We start from the raw sequence: 13,691 nt of genomic DNA, 5'->3' as shown, positions 1-13,691 counted from the left end.
TATTTTATTTCAGCAAAAGATTTCTTCTTTTGTTGGCTGCTAAAGTCTTTTGGGATGTATTTTGTAGCTAAATAATTAGCTATATTCGCGAACCATGGCTCTTCTCCCATTGTCACCATGATGTACTCGTCTGGGAAGTCGTCTCCTACTATTTTTCTTGCAATTGCGGGTTCTCAAGCCTTGACAAGTGGTCGGCTGCCACATTCTCCATTCCCTTCTTGTCTCGTATCTCTATGTCAAATTCTTGAAGAAGTAGCACCCATCGTATTAGTCTTGGCTTGGCATCCTGTTTGGAAAACAAATACTTGATAGCCGAGTGGTCAGTAAAAACAGTAGTTTTGGATAAAACCAAATAAGGGCGGAATTTGTCAAAGGCATACACCACAGCTAGTAATTCTTTTTCAGTGGTGGTGTAATTTTCTTGGGCTGGGTTTAGAGTCTTACTAGCATAATATATGGGTTGAAAGTGCTTATCAACCCTTTGACCAAGGACAGCTCCTAATGCATAGTCACTAGCATCACACATAATCTCAAAAGGTAAGTTCCAATTTGGTGCAATAATGATCGGGGCATTAGTTAGTTTTTCCTTTAAAAATTCAAATGCCTCTAAACACTCTTTAGTGAAATTAAATGGTGCATCTTTTAGTAGTAGTTGTGTTAGAGGTCTAGTTATTTTGGAAAAATCTTTTATGAAACGCCGGTAAAAACCCGCGTGTCCTAGAAAACTCCTAATGCCCTTCACATTGGTTGGTGGGGGTAATTTGGCAATAGTGTCTATCTTTGCCCTATCCACTTCAATTCCCATTTTGGAAATCTTGTGGCCCAACACTATACCCTCCTTGACCATAAAATGGCATTTCTCCCAATTGAGTACCAAGTCGGTTTTTTCACACCTAGCAAGCATTAAGTCAAGATTAGTGAGACATGCGTCTATAAGCAAAAGTCCCTCTTGGGCAAGTGAATGTGGTCTTTTCTTGGTCCATTGGGTCTATGGGTATTTGAAAATATCCCGAAAATACATCTAGAAAACAATAATAGCTATGGCCCGATAATCTTTCTAGCATTTGATCAATAAAAGGTAAGGGAAAATGGTCTTTACGAGTGGCATCGTTTAGCTTTCGATAATCGATGCACACTCTCCAACCGGTTACCGTTCGTGTCTGAATTAGCTCGTTCTTTTCATTGGATATGACCGTCATCCCTCCATTCTTGGGCACCACTTGGACCGGACTCACCCATGGACTGTCGGAAATGGAATATATAATTCCCGCATCTAAGAGCTTGACCACTTCCTTCTTGACTACTTCTTGCATATTCGGGTTCAGTCTTCTTTGGTGTTGTACAACTGGCTTTGCTCCTTCTTCCAGGTTGATCTTGTGGGAGAAATAGGATGGACTTATTCCCTTGATGTCGGTGATGCTCCATGCTATGGCCCGTTTCCGCCTCTTCAATACTTACACGAGTTCTTCTTTTTCAGAATTGGTCAGGTCAGAGGCTATAATTACTGGCTTTTGGTTGCCTTCTTCGAGAAAAGCATACTCCAAATGATCTGGTAAAGTTTTCAGCTCCGATTTTTGGCTCTGACTGTTGGACTCGCCGAGTGCAGGTAGGGTACTCGGCGAGTTTGTGGCTGCATTTACGATTTCTGCCTTTTCTTCAAATGTACTCGGCGAGTATAGCGGTCCTACTCGGCGAGTAGTTCTGTCAGTGCTCTTCTTCAGTTCTTCACAGTCGGCTTCTTCCAGCAGTCTTTCAATTTCCATCAAGTCTTTTTCTGGATCAAATTCTTCATCCTCAGCTATGAACTTGATGGAATCTTCAGCTATGCCTTCCTCCAGTAATTCATCTAACATATCAATTGAGAATGCTGTGTCGTCACTGTTCCTTGAATACTTCATGGCTTGGTCCACTCCGAATGTGACTGAATCTTCTCCAACCCGCAAAGTGAGCTTTGAGTCCCTCATGTCTACTATGGCACTTGCCGTGTTGAGGAATGGTCTTCCAAGGATAATTGGCACTTGTGGATCCGCCTCCATGTCTAGAATGATAAAATCAGCGGGAAAGATGAATTTATCCACCTTGACTAGTATGTCTTCGCATATGCCTCTTGGAAAGGTGACTGTTTTGTTTGCCAAGTGTATTGCCATGCGAATTGGCCTTGGTTCCGGGAGATCCAGCTTCTTAAAGAACGAATATGGCATTAGATTCACACTTGCTCCCGAATCGGCTAAGGCATGAATGATGGTCAAGTTGCCAAATTGGCAAGGTAAGGTCAAGCTCCTCGGGTCGCCTTTCTTCTTTGGTAGCCTATTTAGCATAGCAGCTGAGCAGTTTTCATTGAGTACCACCTTCTTCATTTCTTCCATCTTCTTTCTATTTGTGAGAAGTTCCTTAAGGAACTTTGCATATTTGGGCATTTGCATGACGGCTTCAATGAATGGTATGTTGATTTGAAGAGTCTTGATGTGATCTAGAAACTTCTGGTACTCCTCTTCCTGCTTCTCCTTCTTAGCTCAGGTTGGGTATGGCATGGGAGGCTGGTAAAGTATTTCAGGAACCTATGCGGTGGGTTTTTGTGATGTACTCGCCGAGTCCATACGTGGTACTCGGCGAGTAGCACTGTCAGAATGTATTTCTTGGTTTTCTACTTGCTTTTCTGCCTCCTCCTTCTGTGATTTCTTGGATGACTCAGTCTGAATAGGTGCTAGGGGAGTGATTATCTTCCCACTTCTTGTTGTGACAATGTTTATTTAAACGCCTCGTGGGTTATTTTCAGTTTTGCTAGGAAGTTTGCCCGGTGATCTTTGGTTGATTTGTTGAGCAAGTTGCCCAAGTTGTGTCTCTATATTGTGAATAGATGCTTGCTGGTTCCTTAGCATGGTCCTTGTTTCTTGAATTGCAGCATCATGGTCACTGTGTCTTTTTTCTGAAGCAGCTACAAATTTTGTGAGCATTTCTTCCAAGCTTGGCTTTCTTTCTTGCACCGGCTCCTCATTTTGATAGAACCCTCTCCCTTTTTGCCTAAACCTTTCCTCCTTGGCTTTCTTATACTCTTCATAAGGGAGCCAATCTTTCTTTTGTTTGCGCCAGTCTTCATCATATCGGTATCCACTTGAGTAACACACTTGCGCCTTCTTGTTTCCATTTTCATCTAAATCACAGTCTCTAGTGAGGTGAGGCCCATTGCAGTTTTCACAACCCACCCGAATAGCATGGATTGTTTGATCCATCTTATCCATCCTCCTATCCATGGTTTTTAGCATAGCCATGACCGCGGATAAGTCTTCAGTAGCTGCATAGGCAGCTCCCCTAGTGACATCATGCCTAGGGTTGTGGTATTCTCTAGAGTGTTTAGAGAATTCTTCAATTAATTCTTTGATCACCGGGGGTGGCTTCTTTGTGAGCGGGCCTTGCGAGTCTAGTAACTGCCTGGTTGTGACATTGAATCCATCATAGAAGATGGACACTTCTTGCTGGCTGTTGAGGTCATGATGTGGGCAGTTTCTTAGTAAGCTCTTGTACCTTTCCCAAGCTTCATATAGAGACTCTCCAGCTTGTTGTTCAAAGTTAGCAATGGCCTTCTTCAACTTGGCTATCTTGGAAGGTGGGCAGAAGTGATCAATGAATTCTTCTTTCATCTTAGCCCAAGTGGTGACTGACCCGGGGGAAGTGATTTGAGCCAGTCTTTTGCAGCACCCTTGAATGTCACTGGAAGCATACGAAGTAGCTGAGTCTCACGGGGCACATTTGGAACATTGAAGTAATCAGCTACATCATTGACTTCATCCAAATGTTTGTAGGCATCTTCATGGTCTTTTTCATAAAAAGGTATTTCCTTAAGTAAAGCTAGGATATGACCCTTTAGCTCGAAGGTAGCAGTCGCGGGAATTGCGGGTTGCACAAGTCCCGGGCCAGTGTCGTCTCGCATCCTCTTCTTCCATTCTCCCATGGGGATTTCATCAATGTTAGCCATTGTGACAACTAACTCTTCCTCGAATTCCGTTTTGTGCTTGTATGTCAGGTCCTCTTCTTCTTCGGTCTCGTACTCGATATCCTCCTTAGCCGGTTCATCGATTACTAAGGAAGCGCTGGATGCTCCTGATTTGCTGCTCTTCTTTTTCCCAAAAACAGTCTTCAAATTGGACAAGGGTGATTTCTTTGGTGTACTTGAACTATCCACATCCTTTCCCTTGTTTCTTTTCAATGCGGTTTCGGGATCTTCAAACGGGGGTACCAGCGGGGCGTTTGATCCTCTGGTCATGAAAGTCCTGAAATAAACAGAATAAAAGCGTAAAAAGAACAAAAAAAATTATACTAAAAGAATTCGAAAATTTAACTGCTGATTACGCTGCTACTCGCCGAGTAGGTGCGATTGCACTCGGCGAGTACCAATGTATTTTTGAAAAAATTAGAAACTTTCTATTAAAACTAAAACAGATACTAAAACCTAATTACTGACTACTAAATTGTAATAAAGTAACTTTATGCAAGTAAACTCACACAAAGGATCGAAAAAATTAGGAATTAGATTAATTATTTAGAACCGTTCCCCGGCAACGGCGCCAAAAACTTGATGTGTGTAAAATGCACTTGTTTTATCCCTACTTGTATTAATATATTTAGCACACAAAGGCAGTGAACCTGTCTTTTAGTGGTATAGTTTAGTAAGTAAGGTGTCGAACTCAGGGAACGGAAAATTAAACTAACAACTAATTTTAACTAAAACAATTAATGAAAGTAAAAGGTTTTTATTCTAGTTTTGCAAGACTAGAAACTTAAGTAACACTTAATTAACTAAATGACTAAAACAAACAACTAATTCACCAAATTTGATAAAGATGTTTCTATTTAGGTTCAACGAATTCACTCCTATGGTTATTTATATTTATGATAGATTAATTATTATTGGCTACCAATTAAAGTGGTTAGGTTCATGTTCATTACTCCTAACCCTTAGACAATTAACTAATTTAAGCAGTGATCAAGTGTTTAAACTAATTAATTCCCTAGATTAATAATTTGGATTAAATAAGATTTGTAGTGGTGAATCAATTTAATAAATCAATTAACCTCTTGTTTGATGGTTTCTCAAACAAGCTCACACATTAATCTAATTATTGTCTTATTAATCTTAGTTTCATAATCATTATTCCTAAGCATATGAATTGGTGTTCACATAGACATATGAGGTTAACAACTAAGAGATGTTCATGCAGCTTAATTGTCTTCCAATTAACAGAAAATAATCATGATTAATGCATACGGGTCTTTAACAAACTTAATTTAATAGATCACCAATAAACAATTAATCAAAACTAAGAATTAAACCATAGGAGTTCCTTGGTATTCCCCAAACAGAAACAAAAACAAAATTAGTTCATAGTTGCAGTAAAATCACACACAAAAACAAATTCAACTAGATTAGACATCATCAAATCCTAAGCTTAAGTGGAATGATTAACCTGGTTGCTTCAATTCTTCAAAAGGTTGGAGATTAGGATTCCTCAGCGTCTTCTGGTGCTCTTAATCGCAGAAGGATCTTCAAAAATCGCCAAAGGTGTGTTCTCCTCGGATAAAGGTTCGATTTTTATAGATATCTCAAAACAGGGGGTACTCGGCGAGTAGCAGACCCAACTCGCCGAGTAGACTCGTTGTTATCCGTCTTAGATCAGGAGACGTGGTTATCTTCTGGAATATTCAGATGGACTCGCCGAGTAGACGTGTGTACTCGTCGAGTAGGTATACTTTTGTTCCTCAATCTTCATTCTTTGGTCTTCAACTGCTTTCCCTTGCTCCCTTTTACTCCCAAGCATATCTTTTGGACTGAAAACAAAATTTAAACAATATTAAGTACCTTTTGTCCATATTATTCACATAATTAGTTAAAAATGAATAAAAATATATACTAAATAATTAACTAATTATGCACATATCAATTACTTATATAGTATTTTTAGTAGCCCGGGACAGGAAAACTTTGTTCGAAATTCATAACTCCTTCATCAGAACTCCGTTTTTGTCTGTCTTTTTATCGTTGGACTACTATCAATGAGATCTTCAATTCTCATTTAGAAATTTTTGTCTAAATATCACTCGATCTCCATTTCGAGTATTCGGGCTGCATACCGCTAAGTCGAAACTTCGAAAAATCATAACTTCCTCACACGAAGTCAGATTTGGGCGTTCTTTTCATGCACGCTCTCGGTTTAACTAACCCTATGAATTTCGTTTAGATCACTAAGGCTAGATATCGCTCTATCTTAAATTCATATTTTACGTCATTCGGCATTGTTCCGGTTCTGTCGCAAAACATCGACAGGTCATAACTTCTTCGTTATAATTCGGATTTCGGCATTCCTTATATCTCCGGAATCCTTGTTTCGACCACTAAAACTTTATGTAAGGATATCGGGCTTATCTCACACTTTAATTTTGACGCTTATTTTTATCCTCTATTAATTATATCTTTATAATTAAGTAATAAGCACACAAATACACATAATACTCAAGTATTTCATCATTAATACTTCAAAAAGAGTTACAAGGGTTAACCTAGACTATTACATCAACGAAAATGCCTAGCCTGGAAACGCGGGTGTTACAAAGTTATACCCCCGAAGCCTCAGCATCATCCCGAGACCCGAAGTGAGTCCCGAAGCCCCGAAGCTCCCGATAAACAGAGTTCCCGAGCTAAAACTCTACCCGCAAGAAACCCGGTGTGTGAAGATATCCTAGATTCATCGAAGAGTTACTACTTGAAGAGTCGTAGTGCTGCCTGATAATCTTCTTATCAGTTGAGTGCATAGTCTCTTTCATATACACGATTTTAATACAAGTATTGATGAATGTATTAGATATATGATACGAGTAAGTGTGTAGTTGCTTTCTGATAATACACATATATGAATTATACTCTATGAAATACGTGTTATGTGATATACTATTTGTTATGTGGTATGAGTATTGAATGAATATGTTATACATGTTTTAAGCTGTATATACACAAGTATAGTTTGTCTACAAATATGTTGGGTAGAACATGGGTAGATAGTAATGTATGATGAAATAAAAGTGACGAGAGTCCTCAATGTGATTGTGATCTAGTCGTCCTCAAGAATATGGATGACGACCATGGACTTTTCTAGAAAGTTCAGTGGAACGCTGGTAGGCTCATAACCAGTAGGTGTAGTGAACTTGGGTGTTCATTTGCTGTATTCTATCCCCTCATGGTTGCCTTAGGACATTCATTATTGAGGAAACCCCTTTGCAGTAGTGTCCGTCCCGATGAAAATCCTAGATTAGGTCCCTTGTTAGAGTTGTTGTCATAGGGACTTAAAGTGAGGATAACCGGAATGGGTAATCGGGTTATTGTTGGTTGGTGAAATTAAATATAATTATTTATTGTGGGTTGAAAACCCTATATGCTCACCAGGCTCCCAAGCCTGACCAACTCAATTTCTTTGTATTACAGGTAGTGGGGCGAGAACATAAGTTGGAGAACTTGTGAAGATGTTTTTTTTATAGAACGGTAGTTGTATATAACTGTGTAAGGTCTATTTTGTGTCTGTATCGGAACATGATATGCCGAGTTTTGATATATAATGAAAATACAGTTCTTTAAGAAATGCTTTGATAAACCTTATTTTTATCATGTATTGTTTTGGGGACAAATTCCACAACTCATTTAAAATCAATGGATTTACTCTAAAATTATTTTAAAAGCATAAATGAAACCGGTCTTTTCTGGTCGTGAATTTGGGGATGTCACAGTTGGTATCAGAGCATTAGTTTAAGCAAACTAGGAATTTGTAGGATTTCTAGACTTAAACTTAGAATGCTAAGTGAAGATTGTGAGATAAGTGTATGTTATATTTTAGACACGAGCACTAGTTTATTTTAGGAAAGATACCAAAAATGCTTTTATGTGCTAAATGTTATATTTTTCCATATATGATATTAGTTGTTCAGATCTATGGTTTGTTGCCCACCAGATCTGGAAACCTTATGTGTTTAGGATTCTAAGCATATGATTACGGTATTAGAACTAGCATGTAAATGTTTCAGAGTGATAAGGATGATTTAATTATCTATCGTGATTGAGGATCTAAATTCACCTTATTCGTTGTGTAGATCAAAAATGGTAAGAAACATAAGTGGAGTTGGAAACGTGAACGAAGATAGGAATCAACAACCTGTGATTGAGCGAGTACCTGTTGTAGCAACAACATCTGAGCCAATAACAATGGCTGGTGTACAATTGATGATTCAGACGATGTTGGATCGTCAAATGGATGAAACTAGACGTTTGCTTCGACAGAATCATGAAGAACTTTCAATGCCGATTGAACAGCCCGAGTTGAATGAAGGACATTCGGAAGGTGGTAACTTTAGTGGGACTGTTGGTCAAGTTAATCCACCGATTGTTAGGCAAATCAACCAGGATGGAGGAAATGATGGACTTGGATGCAAGTACAAAGACTTTTTGACTTGCAAACCTTGGACCTTCACTGGAAAGGAGGATCCGATCGGATGTGGTGTTGTATTTGGCCTATGGCCCTTTAGGGTTCTGTTTTAATTCCTGCTTCTTATTTAACTATTTCTAATGTAAATTGGATGGTCGATCATATATTTTATAAACTTTCAATTTTCTCCTAAAATTATGTGCGTGGTAACCTAGATTTTGAAGCCAATCCCACGGTATTCGTACAATCAACGTGGTTTTGAAGAGATTGTCTTGGTTATTCTTTTAAAACCAATAGGTTCATCCATGTTTATCTTTGTTTGTGTTTGTATGTTGCATCATAAACCCTAAAAATTAGGGTTTGCACCTTGTGTAATTATGCCCAGCATAATCTAGGTACACCCAGTATACCGGGTAAAGTCACGCGATTCATTTAATGAAGTACGCAATGCATACTTTAGATGTAGGCCTAGCGTACTGCTAATTCCATATTCCCATCTAAAATTCAAACGACCATAACTTCTTCGGTCCAACTCCGATTTCGGTGTTCTTTATACCTACGAAAAGGTCTTGAAGATCTCTATAACCCTTTCATGTTAAATTTGGATTAACATAAGTCAAACTCAAAACCATAACCCTTGCAAGCAGTCTGACATCTATACTTCCCCAGTTCACCCTTGGTCCTACTCAAGATTAAAGGACTTACATCTCCCAACCAAACTTGTCAACATTTCATAAGGCCTAAACTTTACTTTCTAAAAACCCCAAAGTCTTCACATAAGTCAATTTATTTGTGTTTCACTTTGCGTGTTTAACTTCCTAGATATTAATTTATTCAAAATGTCACAGTCAGTCATATTTTTGGGTAGTTGATATTGACTTAAGGTTTTCATGAATTGTCTGTATATTGTCCATAGGGATTGGACATTGCATAAGGATTGTTGTAATGTTCATGAGTACTTAGAAAACGGGAATTTTGAGTATTGGTTAAACCTGAGCTTAGAGATTTCTTCGTTGATTCAATTATGGGTAATTTTAAGATAATAATATCTTATATTCTTAAAATGAAGATATATAAGTCATAGTTTCCGAATATGTTATACATAGGTTTGCATCAACGCATCTATAATTGGATGTTAAAAAGTGTATTCCTATGTGTGACATGACGAGTAAAATGTATGATTATACAGTCGGAGATTATTCGTTCGGTTTGCCTATTTAAGGAAAGGGATATCTTTGGGCCCCTCGGTGATTTGATGTTGACATTATTTTGTTGCACCCAACCGGAGCTAAATTGATGTGTTCAATTAGTAGTCTGATGGTGTCATCGCAAATCAAGAAATCAAGAAACAAAATCCTCGACCATGAGATTGATTGTAATCCATGTCTCATATCCATACAATATCAGGAAGAACGGATGAATAGTTGATCACTTATCTTAGGGCTGACATCTAATTTAATCAGAGTTTGGCAGTAGCTTGGAATGCACTCTTTACTAGTTATTCAAGGAGTTATACTTGCAATTGTAGTTGACGACTTATTCAAGTGGGTAACTATTAGATTAGGGTGTCTAAGGTCTTAACTAAATTGGTATTTTGGATGAATCATAGGAAAATCCTTTTTGGGTTTCCCTCATAACCATGAAATGGCCTGGATTGATATTGATATATATATATATATATATATATATATATATATATATATATATATATATATATATATATATATATAAATTATTAATATATTATTGGATTAATATATTAATTAGAAATGGAATTAATAAATTAAGAATTAATCAGAGTTAATTTAATTTTTTGTTATGGATTAACTCGAATTAATTAATGGGTCTAGGGTCAGAATGCAATTGTCCAAAAGTTGAACAAGCAGACATTCTAGAACCTCCTTAAAAGGCGACGATTATGGAGCTCTATTATAGGGTTTCTGCAAGCCTCCTTGGTTTATAAGTGATAAGTTAAAAACTAACTTGAAGATCGATTAGATCTATAAAACAGGTAAAGTAATAAACGAGTAAACAGCAAGAACACAAGAATGGATCAAAGATGTCGAATGATTAATCAACAATCCTCAGCAAAGCTCGATAAAGAACTTCTACTGTAGAGGATTTAGGGTTTACAAGAACGATGAAGAAATAACTCTGTGATCTATCGTAATTGCTATCGTAATCTCTATCAATCGATCACCTAATATGCATGCAAGCACATTAATTTATACTAAACCCTATCAGCTCACGGTTGGACAGGCCCAAACCCGAGTAACAAAACTTGGACTATTAACCGAGCCCAATGGACGCAATACATCAAAAATGCTACGCTACCCAACAATCTCCCCCTTTGCGTCAAATTGGAGCGAGATCACTTTGTCTTCTTACTTGGGCCAGCAGCAGCAGGAACCTTCTTCTTTACAGTCTCAAACAGACGAGAGATAAGCGCGAGGATTGTCTGTCTTAACCGAATGTACCATTGTATCATGTCGTCAAAATACTTGATATCATCCGCTGTATTTTCTTTGCACCTGTGGATGATCCCCAGCACATGCTCTAGACAAGCAGTGGTATAAAGATGTTTATCAGCTAAGGCAAAGAGGCATTTCTGTCCTTCACTCCTAGTGAACATGACGGAGTTTCGCCTCGGGTCAATTTTTCCCATCTTCATCTGGTTTAGATCACTGGCCGAGCCAACAGGAGATATCTTCGGTTTCTTCTTGAAGACATTTGCAATCTCCTGATCCATCAGGGCGACCTCCATGATATAGCACACCAACATCCTCTTGAGATGGTCAATGATCGGACCATATTCAGCTTCATTAGTCAGTAGGATGTTGTGCAGGACGATCCAGTCATGGGGGTTGAGGTTCGGTAGATCTGCTAAAGAGATGGCATGTTCGGTTTTTGCAGATCCTCTGAGCACCTTGAACCGAACGTTGATAAATCTCCCTTCAGTGTATGGCTTTAGAACCCGAACGTTGATGATCTTCTGAGTGCTCCAGGTTTGGTACTGGGGTTGAGCAGCCTTCAGATAGAACTCAATCAATTCCCGATCAACCTCCGGATGAGGATGAGGGAACTCAGCAACGTTGGCGAAGGCATGAAAGATGAACGCCTTTCGGGTTAAGGGCATGTCGAACTGAGAGTCAATGGAGTTGTAGCAATCAAAAGAGATTACTGGTTCAAGCCATAAGATGCTCGGGGTATCGATTGCCTCCTTTATCATCCTCTCGAGAGTCCAAGCAAGAAAAAGAGTCTTCCTACTCTCGAGAAGGTCGTGGGCTTCTTTCTTTTTGCGTTCTGCTTCTTCAGCTTCTCTTGCCACACGAACATTATCATCTTCAACATTGCGACGACTTTTTCGTTTCAGCAAGTCGGCAATGGTTTCCTGATCATCTTCTTCTTCATCCTCAGCAAGTTTCTTGCCTTTATCCTTCACACCCGAACCAGAGGCTTGGCCTGCAGGAGGAGGTTCGGTTGTGTGAGTTGCCTTTGATGAATGAGGTGGTTTCGATCCGGACTCCTTTTCTCCCCCTTGTTTCGGATTGGACACGAAATCAGGTAGCCTTCAATTTTACTAAGCAGATCCAGGGCAGGAGCGAGCTTCTCTGCAAGGGTACGCCTCACAGAATGATTTAGGATCGGATCGTGCGCTTCGAGGATATTGGATATGGCTGAGTGTACATCCGAAACACACGTCTTGATGACCTCCCGTTCGGATCGAAGAGCGACAATTTGTTGTTGAGAATTGGAAAGTTGAGCACTCTTGACCTTTAGGGCAGTGGTCTTCCTTGCCAAGACATCCATCAACGAGTTCTCAGCAGCCAGATCCTCTTGGAGTTTAGAGAGGCGCTCGTCAATAGATGCACGGAAGGCAGAGTTGTCGTCTGTCAGAGATTGACGAAGTGTGGCAAAGGACTTCAACTCTGTAGAGACAAACGTGGCCAACTGTTGAATAATTGGTTCCAACGTTGTCTTGGTAGCAGTAGCACTCTCCTGTAAAGATTGTAACAGGGTAGAGGCATCAGAGAATAGTTTATCGACTTTTGCGGTCGCAGCCTCACAGGCTTTCATCGAGGCATCAATGGTGGCGGTGGCAGAAGCGACCAAATCTTGCTGAGCCCTTGAGAAGGCATCAACAATCTTCTGAAGAGCAGCTTCAGAGAGAGATGATTGAGAGTTGGAGGAAGAAGCAATGAGCAAGTCAACCTTGTCATGTAGCTCCTTAAGATGTTTCTTTGTTACCGGAGCATCCTCATCATCGTCGCTTTGCACTTGAAACGGACTGTAATAGACCGAATCAAATGTCATGTTTTCCCCGCCAAGGAAAGGGTTATCTCCGTCAGAGGCATGACCGGGAGATGGTGGTGGTGGTGAAGCTGGTGGTGGTTCGGTTGTATGGGTGGGTTCTGGTTGGGTGGTTTCGGGTATAGGTGTAGGTTCAGGTTGTGTGTGAGTAGGGGTAGGTTCATGTGCTTTTTGGGTTTCGGTTGTGTGTATGGCTTCGGTTGCTGGTGGAGGTTCGGTTGCATCGGTATGAACCCCCGTATCAGATACGTTGGTTGTAACCTTTGCAGTGGATGTTGTTGTTGCATCGGTGAAGATGGGTGGTGGCATAGGGAATGATGTTTTTGGAATATTGGTAAAGGGGTTTATGGTGGGAATGGAAGTAGGAATTGTTTGAGTAGGAGAGGGAATTGGAGAAGTATGGATTTGCATTTCGGGGGTAGGTGATCTGGGTGGTGTGTTGCCTCTTGGAGGTGTGTTGCCTCTTGGAGAGTCGTCAGAATCCGAACTCTCACCCTCCGACTCACTGGAAGAGGAAGCGATAATGACCTTTCGCTTTGGTTGTGTCTTTCGCCTCTTCTGCTGCGGTGACTGAGCAACTTTGGTAGATTTCCTCTTCTTAGGAGAAGGGCCTTTAGCCCCTTTCGCCACCTGTTTGCCTTTGTCTGCCTTTTTGCCTCTCGGAGCAGGCTTATCGGCATCGTGAATTGATTTTAGCATCTCTGGCGTGAGATCCCTCGGACCAGATTTCTTGAACTCCTTGTAGGTCCGGATGATCCTGCTGTCAGCTGGAACATCAACGTACATGGTTTCCGGAATGGAACCATTGAAAGGGAATTTTGAAGCATTTGAGACGATGATCTTCGTGGTATGAAAGGTACCAATCGAAGACATCGGTGCGCTGGCGGTAGTGGGGATGTTGTACTTGTCCATGACCCA

At 40.0% G+C, this 13,691-nt stretch overlaps 1 non-coding gene across 1 annotated transcript; it reads left to right on the top strand.

The window, feature by feature from the left end:
- The first annotated feature begins 3,483 nt into the window (after positions 1–3,483).
- LOC145103479 (small nucleolar RNA R71) lies at positions 3,484–3,590 on the top strand. Its single transcript, XR_013706570.1, has one exon. It is a non-coding gene; the product is annotated as a small nucleolar RNA R71 (small nucleolar RNA).
- The last annotated feature ends 10,101 nt before the right edge of the window (positions 3,591–13,691 follow it).

This window comes from Lactuca serriola, chromosome 4 (genome assembly GCF_051521515.1).
Source record: "Lactuca serriola cultivar US96UC23 chromosome 4, Lser_US96UC23_V15, whole genome shotgun sequence".
In the NCBI taxonomy this organism is placed as follows: Eukaryota; Viridiplantae; Streptophyta; class Magnoliopsida; order Asterales; family Asteraceae; genus Lactuca; species Lactuca serriola.
Note: the sequence above shows the minus strand (reverse complement) of the source record. Positions and strands in the feature narration are given on the sequence as shown.